The following is a 12116-nucleotide window of genomic DNA, read 5'->3' as shown; positions in this document are numbered from 1 at the left end:
CGTAGAACTTGATTATGGCATTGGTATGAATTATGAATTGAACCGAAGAATTGATGAGTCCGAAGTGATACAGCAGCTTAAACGTCTTAAAAATGACAAGGCTCCTGGGGATGATATGATTCTAAACGAATTGTTAAAGAATAGTTCTAAATCTCTTTTGAAACTTGTTACCAAACTGTTTAATGTAGTGCTTGACACAGGTATAATACCCTCAAGCTGGGTGGTAGGCTTGATTAAACCTTTGTTCAAAGGTAAAGGCTCACCTGATGCTGCTGATAACTACAGGGGTATCACCCTCTTAAGTTGTGTTGGTAAGCTATTCACTGCTATTCTAAATGAACGCATTACTTTGTTCATTGACTCTTATGATCTACTTGGTGAAGTTCAAGCCGGTTTCCGGTCAGGTTATTCTACGATGGATCATATTTTTTCATTGCACGCAATTGTTGATTGGCATTTACAAAAAAATAAAAAAATGTATTGTGCTTTTGTGGATTATAAAAAAGCTTTTGATTTAGTTGATCGAAGTTCGCTTTGGATTTTCACCTTGTAAACCCCAAAACTGTTTTAGCTCAGAAATCAATTAGACATTACGGTCCCGATGTCTGGAATAACCTACCTGATCAATTAAAGCAGTGTACTTCACTGTTTTCCTTTAAAGCTCATTTAAAAAAGTATTTATTATTGAAATATGTTTCCAGTTAGTAGTTCTTGATCAATTTATTTTTTCTTCTTTTTTTCTGAAGTCTCAGTAAGCCCTGATCCATGCAAAGTGTTTTTTTTTTCATTCCCTCCCGTTCCTTTCCTTTCTTTGATAATGATATTGCATTATACATTCATTAAAGCGTATACCTTACCCCCAAAATAGGCATGTTACAGCCTTTATTCTCTCTTGCACTGTCACCTGCACACACGACGCACTGTCACTCGCACACACCTACACTTTTATTGTCTACTATACCATGCAGCAGTCAATGGTGCTGCGTGCTGTTTTTTTTTCTTGTTCTAAAGCGCCAAGTCACCATTTTTCTTTTCTGTTTTTTTTTCTGTAGCAAAATGTGTTTTGTGTATTAAGATTAAGAGTTTTATGAGTACATATATAATTGGTGTTGTATTACATTGGTATCACATATTCAGATAGGGCCTCATCCACGTCAAGCTCTGCTTATGATGACGGTCCCCTGTATTGATTTCTCCTTTGTTATTAGATACAGTAAGCCTTAATATGTTATTTTGATTCATAATTATGCCACTTCAGACTGAATGTTGTTACGCAAATGATTTTTTTTTTTGTATTGATTTGTATGTATCTGTATCATTTTGTTTTCATTTGCAATTGTATTCGGAGAAAGAAAATGCAGAAATAAACCAAACAAACAAACAAACAAATTATTGAAGGACGGGATTGATGGAAAATTATTGCGTGTAATAGTCAAAATATACGACAACGCTAAATCTTGTATTTCATATGGTGGTAAGAAATCCGATTTTTTTCAGAGTAACGTAGGAGTAAGGCAAGGTGAAAATTTGTCTCCAATCTTATTTGCACTGTATCTGAATGATTTTGAATCTTTTTTACAAGAGAGATACAATGGTCTGAGCTCTCTATCTACATCAATTCACGATTGCTTTTATGAGAATGAAATGGATGTTTTTATAAATTTATTCACTCTTTTGTACGCTGACGATACTATTGTACTTGCTGAAAGTGCGAATGATTTACAAGATGCTCTTAACGCTCTTTCTGAGTATTGCCAATTGTGGCATCTTACTGTTAATACCACAAAGACGAAGGTTGTTATTTTTTCTAGAGGAAAAGTTAGAAATATTCCAAAGTTTTATTTTGCCAATGAACTTTTAAGTGTAATTGATGAGTATGTGTATTTAGGAACAATTTTCAACTATAACAATAGCTTCAAAAAAGCTATAAATAAACAAGTAACTCAAGCACAAAGAGCTATGTACTCCATGAAGAGCAATATTGCATCCCTTTGTCTACCTGTTGATATTCAACTTGAGCTGTTTAATCAATTGATATTACCAATTCTGTTATATGGATGTGAGGTGTGGGGTTTTGAAAATGTAATTCAAATTGAAACGTTTTATTTGAAGTTCTGTAAAGAATTGCTTGGTCTGAACAAGAGAACTCCCAATTGCATGACTTACGGTGAACTTGGGCACTACAAATTAGAAAAAATTGTCACTAGTCGAATGCTTATGTTCTGGTATCGTCTCGTAAATGGGAAATCAGCTAAATTATCAAGCATCATTTATAGCTTTGAATTTTTCTCCTTTTTGAAGGGGAAAAATCAGATGGGTTGGATTTTCAAAGTAAAGAATACTCTTGATAGCTTAGGCCTTTCTGACGTGTGGAAGAGTCAAGCAAGTAATCTATCTTTATCTTCATTCAAAAGAATAATAGATACAAAAATTAAAGATATGAGTCAACAGGAGTGGCACAGTGATGTCGAGCTAAACAATCAATGCACTGTTTATAGAATTTTTAAGCAGCAATTATGCTTTGAAAAGTATCTGATTCGTCTTAATGAAAATGATAGGAAATCTTTAACACGTTTTCGTTGCCTTAATCATAAGCTTCCAATAGTGTCCGGGCGTTACAAAGACATTCCAAGAATTGAACGTTTGTGTACCTATTGTTCTAAAAATGATATTGGTGATGAATTTCATTATTTGTTTGTATGTCCCTTCTTTATGACAGAACGTAAAAAATTTCTAGATAAGTATTATAGGAAGTATCCTAACACATTTAAATATGATCAATTGTTTAATTCCACTAAGAAAAAGACTTTGTCAAACATTTCGAGGTTTTGTAAGGTAATAATGTCCTTTTTTAGTTAGTTACTGCACTTTATTATTTCGTTGGATTTAGTTTATTTTATATACCCTTTGCGTGATTATTTGCATCAGGCAGTGCCTGCATTGTGCGTAAAATTCATGTGATAGATTTACATTTATTTTGTATAGGATTATTTATAACATACTTTTATGCAAATTTTATTTGAAAAGTATGTTGATATCTTTTATATATTTGTATTATATTTGTATATAATGTTCATTCTTGTTTGAAATTTTCTATTTTGTGTATTTTCAATTGACATTGTACTCCCATACCCCATGAGGGTCGTTGAGTAACAAATCAAACTTCAAACTTCAAAACTTCAAACTTCAAACTTCAAGCTTCTAGCTTCTGTCCGAAGTACAGAAATCTACACGCGTGCCTATGCAAGCATGCGCTATGCACGCACGTGGCATGAAACCGTAGCAGCGTAATGACGTAATGCAAGCGCTGAATGCAAGCGCTGTCCAATGGGAGAGTTTACTCTTGAGATTGCACGGTTTCAAGCTGACCAGCACTTACATCGATGTATATTTTACTGGTTCCTAACCGGATTAAGCAACAAATTGTCAAGATATTTACATGGATACAAAGATTAAGAGATGGGCTACCAAATAATGCATTTTCATTGAGACGCAAGGTGAATTTGGTATTTTTTTGACGTCTTGAACGTGTCCTACACGAATTACTTTTTTCATCATTTTTCAAGCTCAAATTACGCTATATTTTTCATTTACAATAATTTGAGTAACATGTGACACTAGCTTATATATTTTCCTTGGATTTGATACCAAATTTGTGAAAATAAGGTGTATTTTTGTTGCCGAAAGCCCAAGGACAAAATCCCCTTCCCCAGCTCATTACGTATGCAAGCCTAGAGCGGGCTTGCATACGAGTTGAATAAATACGAGCGAATTATCGGGTGCTGCGGTCTGACTGGCTAGCCGAACTGTATGACGAATAATGACATAAATAAGGCAAACGACAAGTATAACCACACTGAGAGGGTTAAGGGAAACATCGTGTCATACTAGTATTCAAATTTTATGGGTTTGTAAAAATATCATACAGTCAGCAATGGACATGTGGTATATATAGTGGAACAAGGTGTTATTCGCTCATGAAGAAAAACACTACGGTTTGTTCTCGCAACTCCTAATACATGTAATTATGAGAGCATTTTTGTGTCATCAGAAAGACAAACGATACCAAATGATGGAACGATGAATACACTGTAAAGCACGATCTAATGAATTTTCGTGTTCTGGAATGCGCAAAGCTTCACAGAGGTTATGGAAATTGATAAAGCATAGGGCATTCAGAAATGTGAATTTTCGAAACTACGCAATAAACTTTGGTATCATACAAGCGCCAAGCATATAAACTGCTAAAATAGCCATCATAGAAAAATCTAGCATAGTGTGGCAAGTTAGTGGTATGACTGCTCAACGCAAAGAGATTATGACTTTTGTTGGTGGAAATAATATAGGGAATGGTCTACCCGCATTGCTTGAAATGATTTGGTATTCAGTAACACGTCCTATGCCTTCCAACGAACATCACGAATTAATCTTATTATACAAGTACCCCCCCTTTTTTTTTGACGGGGAAAAGGGAAGTTCCAAGACATGGAGAGAATATTTGTCATAACACTGATTAAAGCGTGGTAACATGATACTTGAGTTATATTTTCAATGAGCACGTCAAAATCGGATCAGCTTCACGCACAGGCACAAATATTTATATACCATTTCAAACAGCATACATCAATACAAACATTCTCAGTAAATCACCATGTAGAGTCAGGAAGACATGCAAGGTTATAATCATTTCGTTATTCCGAAGGTTCGTTTATACAGTACTCTCCGCATAATCGGGTAGGCTCGGGCAGAGCGTTTCTTACCCGATTAAGCGGAGTACCCAATTAACAGAAGAACAGGTCTCATTCACAATTGACACACACAATGTGTATTTACATGTGTTGTACACTGTACCAAACACCTACACTGTATGCTTAACATGCGCGCCTGCACGGCACAATAATATGCATACCTTATCCTTGCTCAGTCATGAGCAATAATCAACTCTCTTTACACTCTTTTTATGGACAAATATGTCTTCAGAAAACTTTGTCATTTGACTAAGATAGACTCCTCGCTAATAAGTAGGCACAGGAGCGCAAGTGTGTTCAACTCCTGTCTGTCTATGCAGTTGTGAGTGCCAGGTACATGACGTGTAATGTTCGTTTTCGTGTGGCAATTCAGTACGTGTACATAAGTTTTCATGTTTAATCACTCCCAAAATGATCGGTCTTCTTTGCAAATTAAGCAGAGAATGCGATCAGTTGTGGAAAATTTGACATGAATGGTTTCTTAATGTGTTATATCTGCGATAAAATATGGGTAGAAATTGGGTTAGAAAGAAATTATTTACCCATTTATGCGGAGAGGCAACCCGATTATCAGGTAATTTTAATGTGCATTGGAAGTGACTCTGACATTACTACCCAATTAAACGGAGTACCCGTTTAAGCGATACCCGATTACGCGGAGAGTACTGTACTATAATAATAATGTACTTCTGTTTCACTTTCGGATTAACGAAAATCATTTCACTTTTGGATTTACGAACCCTCGGAATATCAAACCCTCTTTCATTTTCGGATAAATGAAACTTCGGAATAACGCCACAAGTGTTCGGGTTCACGAACATCTAAAGGTACAGGGAATTTGTGTGTTTCAGAAAAACGAACCTTCGGCATAACGAACCTTGTTTCATTGTCAGATTAGCGAACCTTCGGAACAACGAACATATCACCCTGAGACACACCCTTGACGGGTTACGCCAATAGTATCTGGTAAGAGCTGTACCTCGTGATTTCACATTCTCGGTTGGAAAGGGGTTAACTTCGCATTGTTTGACATGATATTTGCATGCTTTATCCCCAGCACGCCCTTAAAGGGGATTGCTAGTAACCGATCAGTGGGAATCAGTGGGAATGCTGAGGGATGATTGTTCCAATCCTTGTGGGATTCATTGAAGAGTACATTATCTGCTGTTGTGTGAAAAATTATTTGCTTCAGAATGGTCTCATATGTGCAGTTTAATGTTTCCAGGTTAGCGTGCCTGGTCAGTGACGGGACATTAATCTGCACATTACTTGAATACGAGACCGTTCTGAGGCAAATGATTTTCACACAACAGTACTGTAGATATATAATATACTCTTAAATGAATTCCACAAGGATTGGAACAATCATCCCTCAGCATTCCCACTGATTCCCACTGATCAGTTACTAGCCATCCCCTTTAATTTCCACACGGCATTCACAAAATATCGTTACAAAAACTGACATAGGATTCAACGTGAACTCGTTAAATTACTGAAATCAATTAAGCAAACAAACAAAGAAAGAAATTTCAAGAATACAAAGTACTTTAATTGCGATGTGTTTACATAAAGTCAACGAACCTTTTCCCTAATTAGTGCATTACAGAAATAAATCTCGTGATTAAAGGCGCGGTCACTCTTGTATTGTACATACGCAGTGACGGATTAAGGAAATCACTATACCTAAGGTTTATATTTCAAGCCAACTAAAATACAGTCACAATTAAACAAAGTTTGGACCTCAACGAAATGCTTACATAAAGGCAAAATTATGGTGACACAGCAAATACGATTAGAACATAATACAGTGCACAGACAACCCTGTAAAACCAAAAGCAAAACAAAACGATATAATCATTTCGTCGAATCATGGGGGTGTGCAAAATGTTTGAACAAAAACTAATCCAGACCTTAGTAAGAGTGGTGTCAAAACTAAATACTTCACCTATTCATGAAACGCCATAGTAAAAGGTTTCAGTTATGTTTCAAAGTGGCCACAACTTGCCGGTAAGATGAGCCACACCATGGCACAAAAGTTAACAGCTAAAATACCATTCTTTAACATCGGTTCGACTCTCTTATCATCTAATAACATTATAAACCTTTAAAGAAAATGGAAACTATACATCCTGACTCACAGTCATTGATGGTAATATTTACTTCTCGTAAGAGGACAGCACATTCGTCTTCTCCTTCTCCTCCTCCTACTTTTTCTTCGTCTTTTCAAAATGCATCTTCATGCTGCTAGGTACGTTCCATTAGATATAAATAGGATGTGTGACTATGCCTACTGGACCAATGTAGATGTTTCCCTGTACCAAGTGCCTTGTAAAAGTAATGCTAAACATTCGATTATAAAGTCAAACACTCAGCCTCTTTTCGTCAATTTCTCTATCCTATTCAAATTACTTTTCATTGTTTTCGCACAGAAACCATGCGCAAGATATCCGACAATGAACTTTTTATGGTACAAGCTCGATTTTCATGTTTAAACGCTCTCTTCGATTAGAAGACATTACATTCGCAGAATGCCAACTTTTTTTGAGAGAGAGAGAAACTATGTTGATAGAGGATATTAACTCTCTCATATCTCCCATACAGTGTCACAATACAAGCCTCTGAACGAATATGTCAACGCATTGCAGCATTATTCTATTTCAAGTGAACAGCAAGATCACAAGATAATCTACGGTCGGTTTAGGGTAGCAAACTACTATACCGCGAGTGAACCGACATCATCACTCGGAAATAACATCATGGAGATTCGAATATAGCTCTCCGTGATCCACATGCCAAGATGAGAACCCATGGTCATATAAATCCCTTTAAAATAGAAGGAAATAGATAGATAGATAGATAGATAGATAGATGGATAGACAGATAGATAGACAGACAGGGAAAGATGGAGGGGGAGGAGTTTCCCTGCATGCACACTTCATACATAACGTAAAACATAAACAAAACCCATTGCTCAAAATTCATGCACTATACCGTGATACCACTACTACAGATGTTCATTTATTCTAGAAGTACATTGTATACCGATGTCCTATAATAAATGATGCATAACGTTGCTGTTACTTCCTTTTGCTGTTTAATATGGGAGTTTACATAAACAATAACACTCCATACATACTTGTACTAGAAAAGTTTTTGGCAACCCGAGAGGTTACCGCGTAGGCTCGCACAATGCCAAGTATTATGTAGACCTACTGTCATGATTACAATAAGTAGGAACACGTGAAGGAATGGCTCGTTTTACGGTTCTTAGCAAAAAATCAAATCTAACATGCTTCAGCCTGAAAACATTGGTTAACCAGACTTTTTTCACCTCGACGCAAATGGGCAAGTTTACGTACACAGGTACCTTCATACCAAAGGCATTTTCTAACTACAAGAAAAGCTTGCCCAAGGCTTGCTCGAGGCTTGCCCGAGGTCTGCCCAAAAGGCTTGCCAGACATAGCAAAAACAAAAGCATGCAAAGCACAGTCCAAGTACTGGAAAGGATTGAGAATGGACATGGCGGATTGAATAGCTCATTACTACATCCCTACAGGAAAAAAAAATCATAAATTTGAATGCACTAGTAATCTGGCCGATGGCTGTGCGGAGGATAGCAAGGACGAGCCACGGAGGGTGCAATATGAGCAAACTGTATCCTCTACCATATACTGGTAGATATACCTAATGATGAGAGAGCTAAATGGAAGGTGAACTATATATTTCACTTCGAGGCGTGATTTGTGAGGCAACGGCAAGATGTGGAACAAACTGGGGATAGCCTCCACTAACCCTCTCACGGCAACAGTCCTAAAATCCTGTAGACTTAGCATACAAGCATGTTGCCAACACGATGAAAAGAGTTAACATGGCAAACATCATGATGTCGCAATATTTTTCAGCTGCCCTTTTGACCTGGCTCTCTCTACTTAAAGGACAAGTTCACCTTCATAGACATGTGGGTTGAGTGAATGCAGCAATATTATTAGAACACATCAGTGAGAGTTTGAGCAAAATCCGACAATCCGTTCAAAAGTTATGAATTTTAAAGTTTTTCCTTACTCAAGGCTGGATGAGAAGACTACTATAGCTTGTGATGTCACATGAGTACAATATAAAGCAAGAATAAAGAAAATTCAACATATTTTAACTTTTCTCGCATAACAAAAGAACACTCAACTTCTCCCTTTCAGAAGGCAGGGGGAATAATATTACCCTTAACATACGTCGGTAGCAAGTCGAAGAAATGTGCACTCTATTCAAAAAGTAAAGTTTTGTGAAATTCTCTTTTTATTTTCCTTATATCGTTGTACGCATGTGACATCATACACTGTAGTAGTCTTCTCATCCAGCAGTGACCACGCAGACACTTTAAAAATTCATAACTTCGCAGTGAATTGTCGGATTTTCCCCAAACTCTCACTGATGTGTTCTACTAATATTGTTGCATTCACTCAATCCACATGTATATGAAGGTGAACTTGTCCTTTAATGACAAAACTTCTATTTCACTACATTTCAGTTTACACAAGGTGAGTAAAAACAGAACCAAACAACTGAATGATCATTTTTCCCCTTTTTTTTTTTTGGGGGGGTCATATATTGTTCTATAAGGCAGTGGCCCTTATATACCTCTGGTGTTACAGCTCAAGCCATTTCCAGCTTTTGATAATTTCAAACGAACCGAACATTATTTTTACCTTTGATAAATAATTAATTTTGTCCACAATTTTGTCATGTAAGTACTTAAGAAAGTCTCAAGCTGAGTTCCAGCACAGACGTAACATTAAAGACAAAGTTAGCTTTTGCAAGTTGTTGTGATCACCATGTCCTGAATTATCATCATTATTCGCATGGCTTCAAGAGTAAAATCTACACTTTTTCAAACCATTTCATTGAAGAGAGATTTGGCAATACGAATTATCATAGCATGATACACCATACACCGGCAACATGGAACATTGAAAGAACAAGCATGTTGGCATGGAAATGCCATGACTTTGGTGATAAGTTGGTTTCTTTTCTTCCCATTAACTGCTCTCAGGTATACAATCATGGTGATAATAATGTGCTCTGAAGCTCTGAGTGTTTCTGGGCTGATTTGGGGGAAAAAAAAGACTGTTACCCCAAGACTTTACACTCATAATGGATTTTGCATGTGTACACATCTGATTCTATCAATTCAACATTCATGAACACCAACAATAGCTGTACACTCGTTTCAGTTTAAGATCACATGAATGAACACACAGTTCAGTGCATCGCACCCAGTTCTCACAAGACAAGATGGAAATCAGGGGAAAAAAACCCAAATCATGACACCTTTGACTGATCATAGGGTGATCTTTAACCCAGACGGGAATTATGCACAGTGACTGTATAGTGTACAAACCATACGGTGTTGTATGCATGGGGCCTACTTGTGGCTGGCTCTCTTTATGTACACAACTGAACGGAGGCATCAACACGTAAAACCACATTCACAAAACCCTTTCACAAGCCACAAAATGTTGCTGTAATGCGGACATCGAGTACTTGAATGTGAACTCAAAATACTGAATACATTCAGCTGTGCGAAACAAAAGACGTCCATATAAATCAACTCTCTCATGAATAGTTTCATGAAACCACAGTGTAATTCTCCCTGCTTTTATCTCAGATGAAGCCATTACTTTTCAAATGGGAAATATACTTATGGAAACAGTGCTTATATAATGCATCAAAATATGAATTTTGTGACACTCTAATTCATGTACTGAATTTGATTGTCTTCGCCTGGTCTGTGGTCCTCATGATCAATATATCTCAAAATTTTATAAACTGCAACTTCCTGGGCCCCACTGCCTGAAAAAAAATATGGCAACTTTACAACTGATGGTGACTCTGTAATCAATGGTAACCCTTGGTTATTTCTTGTCTCTGATTGGCTTTGGAATAGTGTTGCTATGGTACTGTAAAGTTCCATTACAACGAAGTCCTCGTGACTGGCAGTTTCTTTCATTACATCCAAATTTTGTAATAACCGAACAATAAAATAAACAATGAAAACATAAAGAAGATAATGTTTGGGTCTGAATTATTGCTTCACTGTAACCGGGGTTTTGTTATAACCACGTTCGTTATAATGGGAGTGCACCGTAGTAAGCATTCATTGCACAGTGACCATTATTTGTAAGTTATCACAGTTTTAAAATGCAATGGGGCCTTGAACTGAGACTATGTTCCATGAGAGATTGTTAGGTCTGCCAACATATAGTCATCAAAACCAGGAAGGTTCCAGAAAAACATTAGATCATAGATAATTTCCGTGTTACATCCATCTCAACAATATTGAGGTGGATAATGAGATATTATGAATATATTGATACATAGAGATATACCATATGTCCACAAAATACAAACAAACAAACAATGGGACCCTCCGCAATGATAACTTTAAAAAAAGAGTGAATCAATCTAAATATAATTTCAGGGTATGACACTATAAATCATTGCCCACATCTTACAGAAAACCCCATCTGATTTGCTTCAGTAGTCAAAAAGAAATGAGGATTTTTGTAGGGCATGTCAGGAATCTCTTCCCTCCAAGTGTGTGTCCATTGTGTTCACACGTTGATATGCATGCAGTTTCAAGAGCATCCAAGTGCTAAATTTGGAATTAGACTCATGACATACATTACAACAATCCACATTTCTCTGTGACCACTTAACCAAATTGAATGGGGTTTTCTGCAATATAGAGCTGTGGAAGATGTTATTATCTTAAGACCCTGAAGTAGCATCTAGACAGTTTAATCATATTGGAGGTTATCAATGCGAAAATCCGATTGTATTATTTTTTTTATTTGGGGGAGGGGGGGACGTACTGTATTGAGATACTACGTGACAATGAATACCAAATCAGAGAGGCATCCTTTTATATTCTCTTGCAAACAAAACTTGGAATTCTCAAGATATAAAGTATTTGTAAATACAGTCAACTTCCTGCCATATATGACAAACTTGGCAGCTCTGTATTGTGCAACAAGAAAGAAGAGCATCTGTCATCATAAAACGTTTAGATTGTGGTAACAATTTGCTCTCTAACAAATAACATTTGTTTCTCGTTTATTGGAACATTTTCCATTCTCTCAATGGACAGCATCTACATTATCAGGCAAAATGCATTGTGTCACAAACACCTTGCATGTAATGTTTACAATCTCAAATAAGTTACATAAACATTAATGCATGGTTGTATGTATGCATTTAGTGTTTGCATGTTAACTTCATATGAATATCTATTCATAGTAATTTATCATAAACATTATGCAAATATATATCCACATAGGGTTAAAGGCTAATGCCTCCCCTCCCCCTTGATGGGAC

Source organism: Diadema antillarum, unplaced genomic scaffold (genome assembly GCF_040938485.1).
Source record: "Diadema antillarum isolate AM-2024a unplaced genomic scaffold, OU_Dant_1.0 seq00001410_RagTag, whole genome shotgun sequence".
Taxonomy (NCBI): Eukaryota; Metazoa; Echinodermata; class Echinoidea; order Diadematoida; family Diadematidae; genus Diadema; species Diadema antillarum.
This window is presented reverse-complemented; position numbering follows the sequence as displayed.